The sequence below is a fragment of the Coenobita brevimanus genome, chromosome 5, assembly GCF_032717465.1.
Source record: "Coenobita brevimanus isolate Jiangsu-jjx chromosome 5, ASM3271746v2, whole genome shotgun sequence".
NCBI lineage: Eukaryota > Metazoa > Arthropoda > Malacostraca > Decapoda > Coenobitidae > Coenobita > Coenobita brevimanus.
Window position 1 is genome coordinate 10047915 of NC_136958.1, and position 10589 is coordinate 10058503.

General features: G+C 40.3%; 1 non-coding gene across 1 annotated transcript; it reads left to right on the plus strand.

Annotated features, from left to right (window-relative positions):
- The first annotated feature begins 9867 nt into the window (after positions 1-9867).
- LOC145399418 (5S ribosomal RNA) lies at positions 9868-9985 on the plus strand. Its single transcript, XR_013897299.1, has one exon. It is a non-coding gene; the product is annotated as a 5S ribosomal RNA (ribosomal RNA).
- Positions 9986-10589: the final 604 nt, after the last annotated feature.

The following is a 10589-nucleotide window of genomic DNA, read 5'->3' on the forward strand; positions in this document are numbered from 1 at the left end:
AATGTTAGTTTTAATATGAGTAAAGTTTTCTCACCATAGTCTATGATTTTTTTTACTCACAGTTCTGCAGTTGATCTCTCTTTTTGGTTTACTACAGATTTATCTTTCTCCATATGTGGTGGAAAAATTATAATGTATTACAAATGTTCAGTTGCTGAAATCAGTTTCAGTTTACATCCTTAACTGATTAACTGAAATAGAATTCAGCCCAAACCTGCTACATCAACATAAATAAAATGCGTATTAACTTTAGATGGATGTCTGAGATACTTTTGCCCTTCCCTCTATCATGTGTGGCTCTTTTTGTGTTTATTAAACCAAGGAAAACTCGAGTTCCCTATCTGGCAGGTCTGAGCCAATGATGCGTAAGATCATCGTCATCAAATTCACGGTGAAAGTAATAACTTTTCTAGCTAAAACCCCCAAATAAAACAAATGGCCGTCAGGCTGGTGATTGCACCGGATGCAAAGCAGGGAACTCAAAAGATAGGTGTCCGAGGCAAACCCGGATGTTGGCCACTATACTCGTATATACAGAATTTGTTTATCATAATACATAGATTAAATTAACCATCTATATTCAAGGAGCTTTTGCTGAAACTTGAATTGTTTAAACTCCCATCACAAAATTGCTGTGTGTCTACCCTTCATCCCTTATAGTAATAATATATTAGATATATAACAGTAAATAGAGCTCAGAGATTGCAACATCTCAGTCCTACAGTTGGTTCAAGATCTGAACAATCTGACCTTGAACATCGACTGAATGTTCTAAAAATCGAATTAATTCATATTTGTCTGACCCTCAACCCCTCAATCAAGTTTGGTCCAAACTAGATCAAAGTTAAAGATAACACTGACATGTAATTTCGACCACTGGTGTACCACTTTGACCTTGGCCTTTGGCTGATTGTCCTCAATATCAACTTCATTCATTCATGCCTTACCTTCAATCCTTCCACCATACATCCTCTAATTTAAAAAAATAATAATTACATAACTTGACTTTGCCATGAAAGCTTCACCTCTGACCTACTGTTCTAAATAACAATGGATTAAGACCTTTCCTGATCATCAACCGTTCTGCCAAGTTTGTGCCAAATCAGATAAAAACCTATAGCTATTTTGTTCCCACACAGACATCCAAGGATTGCTATTTACCTTGCTCTGTGGCCCTCATCTTTGACCGTTCGGTTTCACAACTGAATCACTTCATTCTTACCCTCCCCTCAGCCTTTCCACCAAATTCAGTCTAACTGTGTGTTTTGTTTAAGTTGACCTTGCTTGGGCAATTTTTTTAACCACCCATTGACCTTGAACTTTGAACTGTTCTTCTAAAAAGCAGTAGGTCAACCCACAGACGGACTTTCAACCCCTCCACCAAGTTTGAATACCACCTGAATTTTTTGACGAACCTGGTAAATCCATTATGGGAGGGTATATTTCAGTCACAACACATTAAGATTATTTCTCAGCCCCACGCAACTCGGCAAGTGACAGAGCAGTTTTAATCTATCCCAGATAGAACACGAGCTTCTTTATATGTTGGAGAGACACGCATTACACGCTTGTGTACGAGTGTTTTTTACGTTCCTGACCGGGAATGGCAACCCTGATTCTATCAACAGGTCTGGGGTTTGATTCCCGGTCAGGAACATAAAAATAACTTTTGTACACAAGTGTGTAATGTGAGTCTCCACATATAAAGACGCTCGTGTTGTGTCTGGAATAGATTAAAACTGCTCTGTCACTTGCCAAGTTGCGTGGGGCTGAGAAATAATCTTAATGTGTTGTGACTGAAATATATCCTCCCATAAAGCATTTACCTGGTTCGTCAAAAAATTTAAAAATATCAGCTTTTATCATGTCGTGGTGTAATGAAATCAGTGCCTGACTTCTATCTAGAGGTCTGTGGTTCGATTCCCAGTCAGGAGCGTAAAACACATTTGTACACACGCGTGTAATGTCTCTCTCCAACACACACACACACACACATATATATATATATATATATATATATATATATATATATATATATATATATATATATATATATTGACCATCAAATGTACACTGGCGAAATGTTTATCTTCATTTCATTCTTTCTCTTTTTGCTAACAAAGCAGAAGGGCCAAACGAAAAATAGTTAGACATGGAAGGCACAAAGGGCAAGAGGGAAAACAGTGGCTAGACAGACGGTGTGGGTGACACAGAAAAAGAGTATCAGGAAATAAAAATAGTTGCGAGTGAGACAGAAAGTTAGAGATGCCTGTGTTTGTCTGACTTTAACTCCCATGACATTACTTCTTTTTTTTTTTCCCCCTCGGAAACTACCAGAGTACTTTGCTAAGTTGCTGGTACTGCAGAGTTCCTTACAAGTTGGTGGTTAGAACATCCGAACCTGTTCAGTCTGGTGACGTGTTCTCTATCTTATTCATGCTGTTTCTAGACGATTATACTGGGCTCAGGAGAGAGATTTCCAAGTGGAAGGATTATATGTGTCCATCATTAACATCTTCACCCTAGGAAATCTGACTTGCATAAAAGCACATACGGGTAAAATGCATAGCCTAGAAAAATACCTCAACTGAACAAAGAGATTAATTTAAGTCAAGGAACCTCGACGATTATATTAAGCTACGGGAAGACATCTCACGGCGATGGGGTTAGAAATTTTCCCCGAAACTCCCATGAAACGATGACTTCCTATTTGGTTTGTGCTTGATGTCCCCTGACGATTTTACTGTATCGATGAGAGACTCGACACGATGATATATGGAATGGCCTCCATTATCCCATTATTACGTCCCTTAATGAACTGGCCTTTTATTCTGGGTAACATTAAATGAATGTACTCAGCATAGGGTGTCCTGGGAAGATGTAGGTTTAACGTCGTCATAACGACGAGTATCCTAAGCTGGATATAATTGCTTGTGGGAAACATTGTCATATTATTAAGTCTCCATTTTATTAAAGAGGTTGTTTCTAACCATCTGCTGCGAGGTCTTCCGTAAGCTGGATAAAATCGTAAGATTTTAGCATGACTAAAATACCCAAGTCGTATTAGTGAGGAATTGATGTTGGACGATACATTACATCTACTGTATATCTGTATCTATACGTTTATAGCTGTGTGTGTGTGTGTGTGTGTGTGTGTGTGTGTGTGTGTGTGTGTGTGTGTGTGTGTGTGTGTGTGTGTGTGTGTGTGTGTGTGTGTGTGTGTGTGTGTGTGTGTGTGTGTGTGTGTGTGTGTGTGTGTGTGTGTGTGTGTGTGTGTGTGTGTGTGTGTGTGTGTGTGTGTGTGTGTGTGTGTGTGTGTGTGTGTGTGTGTGTGTGTGTGTGTGTGTGTGTGTGTGTGTGTGTGTGTGTGTGTGTGTGTGTGTGTGTGTGATATCAAGAACTACACATGGACATCAAAACATAAATACCCTAACCCGAGTTAATTATTTTTTTTTTTTAACTGCAAATGATTGCATTCAGCATAGAATATAACTTTCGAATTAAAGGACTCTACAATAGCTTTCATGAACCCCATTGCTACTGTAAGTCTTCCTGAGCAGAACAAAGTCAGCTGCCGACACCAAGAAAACCATCACCGTCACCGTTCTGAAGGGGTTTTAAAAATGTCTATACAGTACAGTGCACAGAGCTTTCAGTGCTAATCTTCATTCCATGTACGTCATATTTTACTTTATTCATTTATTAATTTATTTATTTATTCCTATCCGAGTAACCTTATTTTCATTCAGTGGCGTACCGAGGAAGGGGGGGCATGCGTCTATCCCCCCCTTTTGATATATATATATATATATATATATATATATATATATATATATATATATATATATATATATATGTATATTTTCCCATACTGTCCAGTGTTCCTGTCTATTCTGCTGAAGTTTTATATATAAAAAAAATGTGAGCGTGTGAATTTTAGCAGTATAAGGTTTTTGGGGAGACTGAATCATGACTCAGTGGCACAGAGTACTTAAATATGACTTTAGAATATGCTATATTTATGTCATATACCCATTCCATATGGCCTCAAAATGATTATAAAATTGGCCAAAATGCAAAATTTTCTCGGGGGGGGGGGGACTTACAGCGCCCCCCTAACCCCCCAGCTGTACGGGCTCGCTGCGCTCGCCAAAGTCATGGGCTGCACAGTTAAAAACAAAATAAAAAAAAAAAAGCCCCCCCCCCTTTCAACTTTCTGGGTACGCCACTGTTTTCATTTGTACTTTTTTTTTACGGAATGGATTAGACGGTCTTCAGTAACTTGACCAGGACGAGTATTTATTGTTGAATTAATAGATTTTTTTTTTTTTTTAATGCAAGGAAGAAAGAATCAAAGGCCGCGAGCCCGCAATTGTTGTTCCTTCCAAGAGAAAAACAAAATACAAGAGAGAGCCAAATTCAAGATCCGATCATTTCGAGATGCCTGGACACACTGCGTTTGAAAGACCGGAGATCATAGCAAACTGGAAATACATATAGAGGGAGAGTGTTCCAGAGTTGACCTGTTGCATAAATGAAGGACTGGGAGTAACGGTTAACTCTTGTATTAGAGAGTTGGACAGAAAAGGGATGAGAGTTTGCTGCCAGACGGGTGCTACGCGCCTGTCGTAGAGGTGGAGGAATGCATGCAGACAGTTCAGAGGAGCAGTGACCATTGAAGTAGCGATAGAAAAGACATAAAGATGCAACAGTGCGACGATGAGACAGAGGTTGAGGGGAGTCAGTAAGAGGAGGAGAATTAAAGAGACGAAAAGCCTTTGACTCCACCCTATTGAGAAGAGCTGTATGTGGGGAGCCTCCCCACACACGAGAGTTGTACTCCACACAGGGGCGGATAAAACCATTGTATAAAGTCAACAATTGTGCAAGGGTAAAGAAGGAACGGAGTCGGCTTAGTACACCCAATCTCTTGGAAGCAGATTTTACAAGAGATGTAATATGATCTTTCCAAGACAAGTCCCGAGTTAATGAAACCCCAAGCATGTTCAAGGATGATGCAGGATTAAGTCGAATATTATTAAACATTAGTGGGTATACCTGTGGAAGATTTTGTCGGGTTGACAGGTGTAAAAACTGAGTCTTAGATGCATTAAGAACAACAAGATTATTTTTACCCCAGTCAGAGATATGAGCCAAGTCAGACATTAGGTGTGTCATAGCCTCATCCCTTGTTTGCTGAAGTAACTGCTGAGATGGACGTTGCAGGAATGGAATGGAAAGGTGAAGAGTGGAGTCATCAGCATAAGAGTGGATAGGGTTAGATGTACAGCTTAGAAGGTCATTGATAAATAAAAGGAAGAGAGTTGGTGATAGGACAGAGCCCTGAGGATCACCACTGTTGATAGATCTAGGAGATGAACGATGGCCGTCTACAACAGCGGCTACAGAACGACCAGAAAAGAAGCTAGAGATGAAGGCACAGATAGAAGGATAGAAACCGTAAGATGGCAGTTTGGAAATTAAAGATTTATGCCAGACTAGATCGAAAGCCTTTGAGATGTCAAGTGCAATGGCAAAGCTTTTGCCAAAGTCCCGAAAGGAGGATGACCAAGAATCTGAAAGGCAGGTGAGAAGATCGCCAGTGGACGTCCCTGACGGAACCCATACTGACGATCAGAAAGAATGTTGTGACAGGAAAGATGCTTTAAAATTTTTCTATTAAGAATTGACTCGAAAACTTTTGAGATGCAGGATGTTAAAGTAATTGGACGATATAGAGGGTTGGAAATGGTCACCCTTCTTTGGGACTGGATGAATGAGAGCAAACATCCAGCAAGAAGGAAAGGTACAAGTTGAAAGACATAGGCGAAAGAGCTTGCCTAGGCAGGGTGTAAGCACAGAAGCACAGTTCATGAGAACAACAGGAGGGACTCCATCAGGCCCATATGCCTTATTAGTATTGAGGCCAGCAATGGCAGAAAATACATCAGCTGAAGAAATTTTAATGTTAGCCATGAGAAAGTGAGAGGGGGGAAGTGATGGAGGAACAGCACCGGAATCGTCTAAGGTGGAATTGGAGGAAAAAGTCTGAGCGAAGAGATCTACTTTATCAGTAGAAGAAATAGCTACAGAACCATCAGAGTAGAAAAGAGGAGGAAAGGATGACGAGGTACAGTTGTTAGAAAGGTTTTTGGCAAGGTGCCAGAAGGAGCGGGAAAAATTCGAGTTGGAGAGTTGAGAGCATTTAGTGCGGATGAAATTTTTTTTAGAAGAGCGAAGAACAGACTTAGCACGATTCCGGGCAGAAACGTATAAAAGATGTGATTCAGGGGTGGGTTGGCTCTGGTACCTTTTATAGGCCCTCTCCTTGTTGTGGACAGCATTAGAACAAGCGTGATTAAATCAAGGCTTTCTTGCATTAATCAGAGGATATGATAAGGGATTGTATGCTTCCATGCCCGAGAGAATAACCTCCGTAATGGTGCAAGGCACACTCAGATGGCTCCCGGCCATGGAAGCAATAAATATTCCAGGGAAAATCAAAGAAGTACTGCCTGAGGGCCTCCCAATCCGCAGCTCCAAAGTGCCACAGACGACGTTTCTTTGGAGGGTCCACATGCTGTACCGGAGTGATAGGACAGGTTAAGGTGATTAGGTTGTGATCGGAGGAGCCCAACGGAGAGAAAAGGTTAACAGTGTAAGCAGAAGAATTAGTAGTAAGGAAGAGATCAATTATGTTGGAGCTCTCTCCAAGGCGGTCACGGATACGGGTAGGGTGCTGCACTGGCTGCTCTAGGTCATTAAGGATAGAAAAGGTGTAAGCTACTTCACCAAGTGGATCAGTGAAAGGAGAGGAGAGCCAAAGGTGGTGGTGAACATTGAAATCTCCTGGTGAACATTGAAATCTCCTAGAATGGAGATTTCAGAGAAAGGAGAAAAGGATAGAATGTGTTCCATCGTAGAAGTAAGATAGTCAAAGAATTTTTGATGGTCAGTAGAATTGCCGTATATCATCATAATGATGAGGTACAGTATTACCCAGTGGATACCACAGTTTCTCTCTCTCTCTCTCTCTATCTGTATATATATTCATATATATATATATATATATATATATATATATATATATTCATATATATATATATATATATATATATATATATATGATAAATTACAGAATTTTATTTAGATAAAGATATCTTGCTTCTTTCTTCCAGTCTGTCCGTCTATGTATCTATCTACCCACCTATCTATTTATCTGTCTATCTTCCTTACTTTCCCTAGTACCCATCAAATACCATACACCACCACCACCACCACCACCTCCTGTTTCCTACATCACAATCACCCGTAATCCCCTGCACCCTAAACGCAGGTAGTAATCACTGTAACTTGTAATCTCTGCTCGTGTATCACCCTGCTTCATTACAGCGCCACATGTCCACTCCTCCTCACATCACTTGCACTGTACTTTAAATTTTTTATACCTGGGTCGGATCAAGGTGTAGAGTGTGTGAGAGGCACGTGCCTACTGTATTTTCACTCTTTTTCCGTTCTGTTTCATCATCCTTACCGTTACTTTCATCATCATCATCATCATCATCCAACGAAGCGAATGAACGAGAGCACTATCGGACTTCTATATTTATATTTTTTGTATTCTTACTTGGCCTAAAATTCCCACTTTCCATCTTGAATACTGAGTTGTAAGAAAAAACTGACACAAAATTATGATAGCAGTCACAAAAAAATGCTGTGGAATGTATGTGGAGAGGCAGCGTTGTTTTTCTGCCATAAAACTACGCGAAATAAGTTGTAAAATCTGAGCTGTCGGAGTAAAAGTAGTACAGTAAGGAGTGAACGCCTAGGCCACGCACAGCACCAAAGTTATGTTATTTCTGAGACTAGTAAAGCTACAGTCAATCTAAGTACATCGTTAAAAAGTATAAGGACAAGGAGTAGATGTTTCTTAAGTGACTTCTAAAAATTCTCCTGCATATTACAAAAAGAAAACAAAAGAAAAAAGAACGCAAAATTGAGCTCCTAAACTGCGTTACCTGGTGTTTGAAGCTATAGCGGACCTATGCACATACAGTAACTGGAAAGCTTATGTGTATTTCTTAGTGTGTGTGTGTGTGTGTGTGTGTGTGTGTGTGTGTGTGTGTGTGTGTGTGTGTGTGTGTGTGTGTGTGTGTGTGTGTGTGTGTGTGTGTGTGTGTGTGTGTGTGTGTGTGTGTGTGTGTGTGTGTGTGTGTGTATGTGTGTGTGTGTGTGTGTGTGTGTGTGTGTGTGTGTGTGTGTGTGTGTGTGTGTGTGTGTGTGTGTGTGTGTGTGTGTGTGTGTGTGTGTGTGTGTGTGTGTGTGTGTGTGTGTGTGTGTGTGTGTGTGTGTGTGTGTGTGTGTGTGTGTGTGTGTGTGTGTGTGTGTGTGTGTGTGTGTGTGTGTGTGTGTGTGTGTGTGTGTGTGTGTGTGTGTGTGTGTGTGTGTGTGTGTGTGTGTGTGTGTGTGTGTGTGTGTGTGTGTGTGTGTGTGTGTGTGTGTGTGTGTGTGTGTGTGTGTGTGTGTGTGTGTGTGTGTGTGTGTGTGTGTGTGTGTGTGTGTGTGTGTGTGTGTGTGTGTGTGTGTGTGTGTGTGTGTGTGTGTGTGTGTGTGTGTGTGTGTGTGTGTGTGTGTGTGTGTGTGTGTGTGTGTGTGTGTGTGTGTGTGTGTGTGTGTGTGTGTGTGTGTGTGTGTGTGTGTGTGTGTGTGTGTGTGTGTGTGTGTGTGTGTGTGTGTGTGTGTGTGTGTGTGTGTGTGTGTGTGTGTGTGTGTGTGTGTGTGTGTGTGTGTGTGTGTGTGTGTGTGTCGCCTCCACATACAACATGGTTTCATTACCTTCATAGCTTGGAAATCATTGTCAATGTACAGTTGAATTATTGCACAGGAATTTATAGGTTTGGCTTGAAGCTCTTGTCACCTAACTGAATGGTTTTGAAGTGAGCTGAGTTTACATTCTTTAACCTTTTCAGCATGTGAAGTCTCAGAGCTTTATAAAGTTCCATAAAGGTATAAAAAAAAATCTAAGTTGTTTTCGTGCGTTGGTATCCAGGTTAGGTAGCGGTCATAGTCTAATAATGTTTGACTCCTCTGTCCGACGACGCATTTAACTTTTTTATTCTTGCTACATCCACGCAATTTTGATAGCACTGCAGAAACCGTTGAAAGGGATTAGAAACAGTCTCCATTAACCTCTTTACAGCCAGATTTCTCTCAATAAACTGACTTCACGCGTTAATGATTAATTTTGCGTAAGGCACGGCCGTAACCATGACTCGTAGTACTTTGCCGCTAGATCTGCATTAAAAAATAAATAAACAAATAAATAAATAAAACAGAATACTAACACACCGAATGCAGAAGTAAACTGCTGAACATGTGGTAGGGATTCTTCTTAGCTGACGGAAATACTGGCCACTGTAATGCCTTTGCCGCACTGCAAACCAAGAGTGGAGTCACGACTAAACGGGCTTAAGAGGTATTGCAATATTTTTTACTCAGTGTTTTGGTTGACTATTACGCATTAAAAAACTGTATAAAAACATAACACTAGAATAATTTAAGAGTATTCAACATGAAAAATCGCCAGGAAAGAAGTGCTTTCAGGGCTCTTACCAGTGAGAATGCGGCTTTGCATAATATGGCATATTTGTACGTAATTCTGCAGAAGCTGTTAATGGGAGCCGAGCTGATTCGACTCATACTCGGTCGGGTAGGGGTAAATACCGGCGCCGAACCCATTTTCTTGTAGGTCACAGGCTCATACAGCACACTTGCAGTTAGTTGCACTGGAAGTATCAACGTGGCCACGCAATTTGAGAAGCTACTATTATTATATATATATATATATATATATATATATATATATCGGCCAACGGCCATACCACGTTAAAACACAGCTTCCCGTTCGATCAGCGAAGTTAAGCAACGTTGGGTCTGGTTAGTACTTGGATGGGTGACCGCCTGGGAACACCAGATGCTGTTTGCATCCCTATGTCAAGTGGGGTTGGTGAAGGATAAAAGCCCCTCCCTGTAAAACAATTAACTCTAAGCCCTTGGCCACCCCGTTTGGGATACATGGTGTCTGGCAATGAATGAAATATATATATATATATATAATGTATATATATATATATATATGCAAAGACTTCACTTCACCGTGAAGATATGTATGCAAAATAACCACAAGAGAAATGAAAGGAGCGACATATATATATATATACATATATAATGTATATATATATGTAAATATATATATATATATATAATGTATGTATATATATATATATATATATATATGCAAAGACTTCACTTCACCGTGAAGATATGTATGCAAAATAACCACAAGAGAAATGAAAGGAGCGACAGTGAGTACTTTCGTATATTACATCTTCAGACAGAGTGAGACAGAAACGTAAAGGGTTGAGGTTTTTTATGCACACCCGCAGCAGGTAGTGGGACACAGAACAAAGAATGACGTGAATTTTTACCTGCGGCTTAACTTATGGTCACCTGCAGCAGGGAGTGGAACACAACAAAGGATGACCTGAATCTAAAAATGGGTGATGGGTGATAGGTACCTTTCTTTTTTC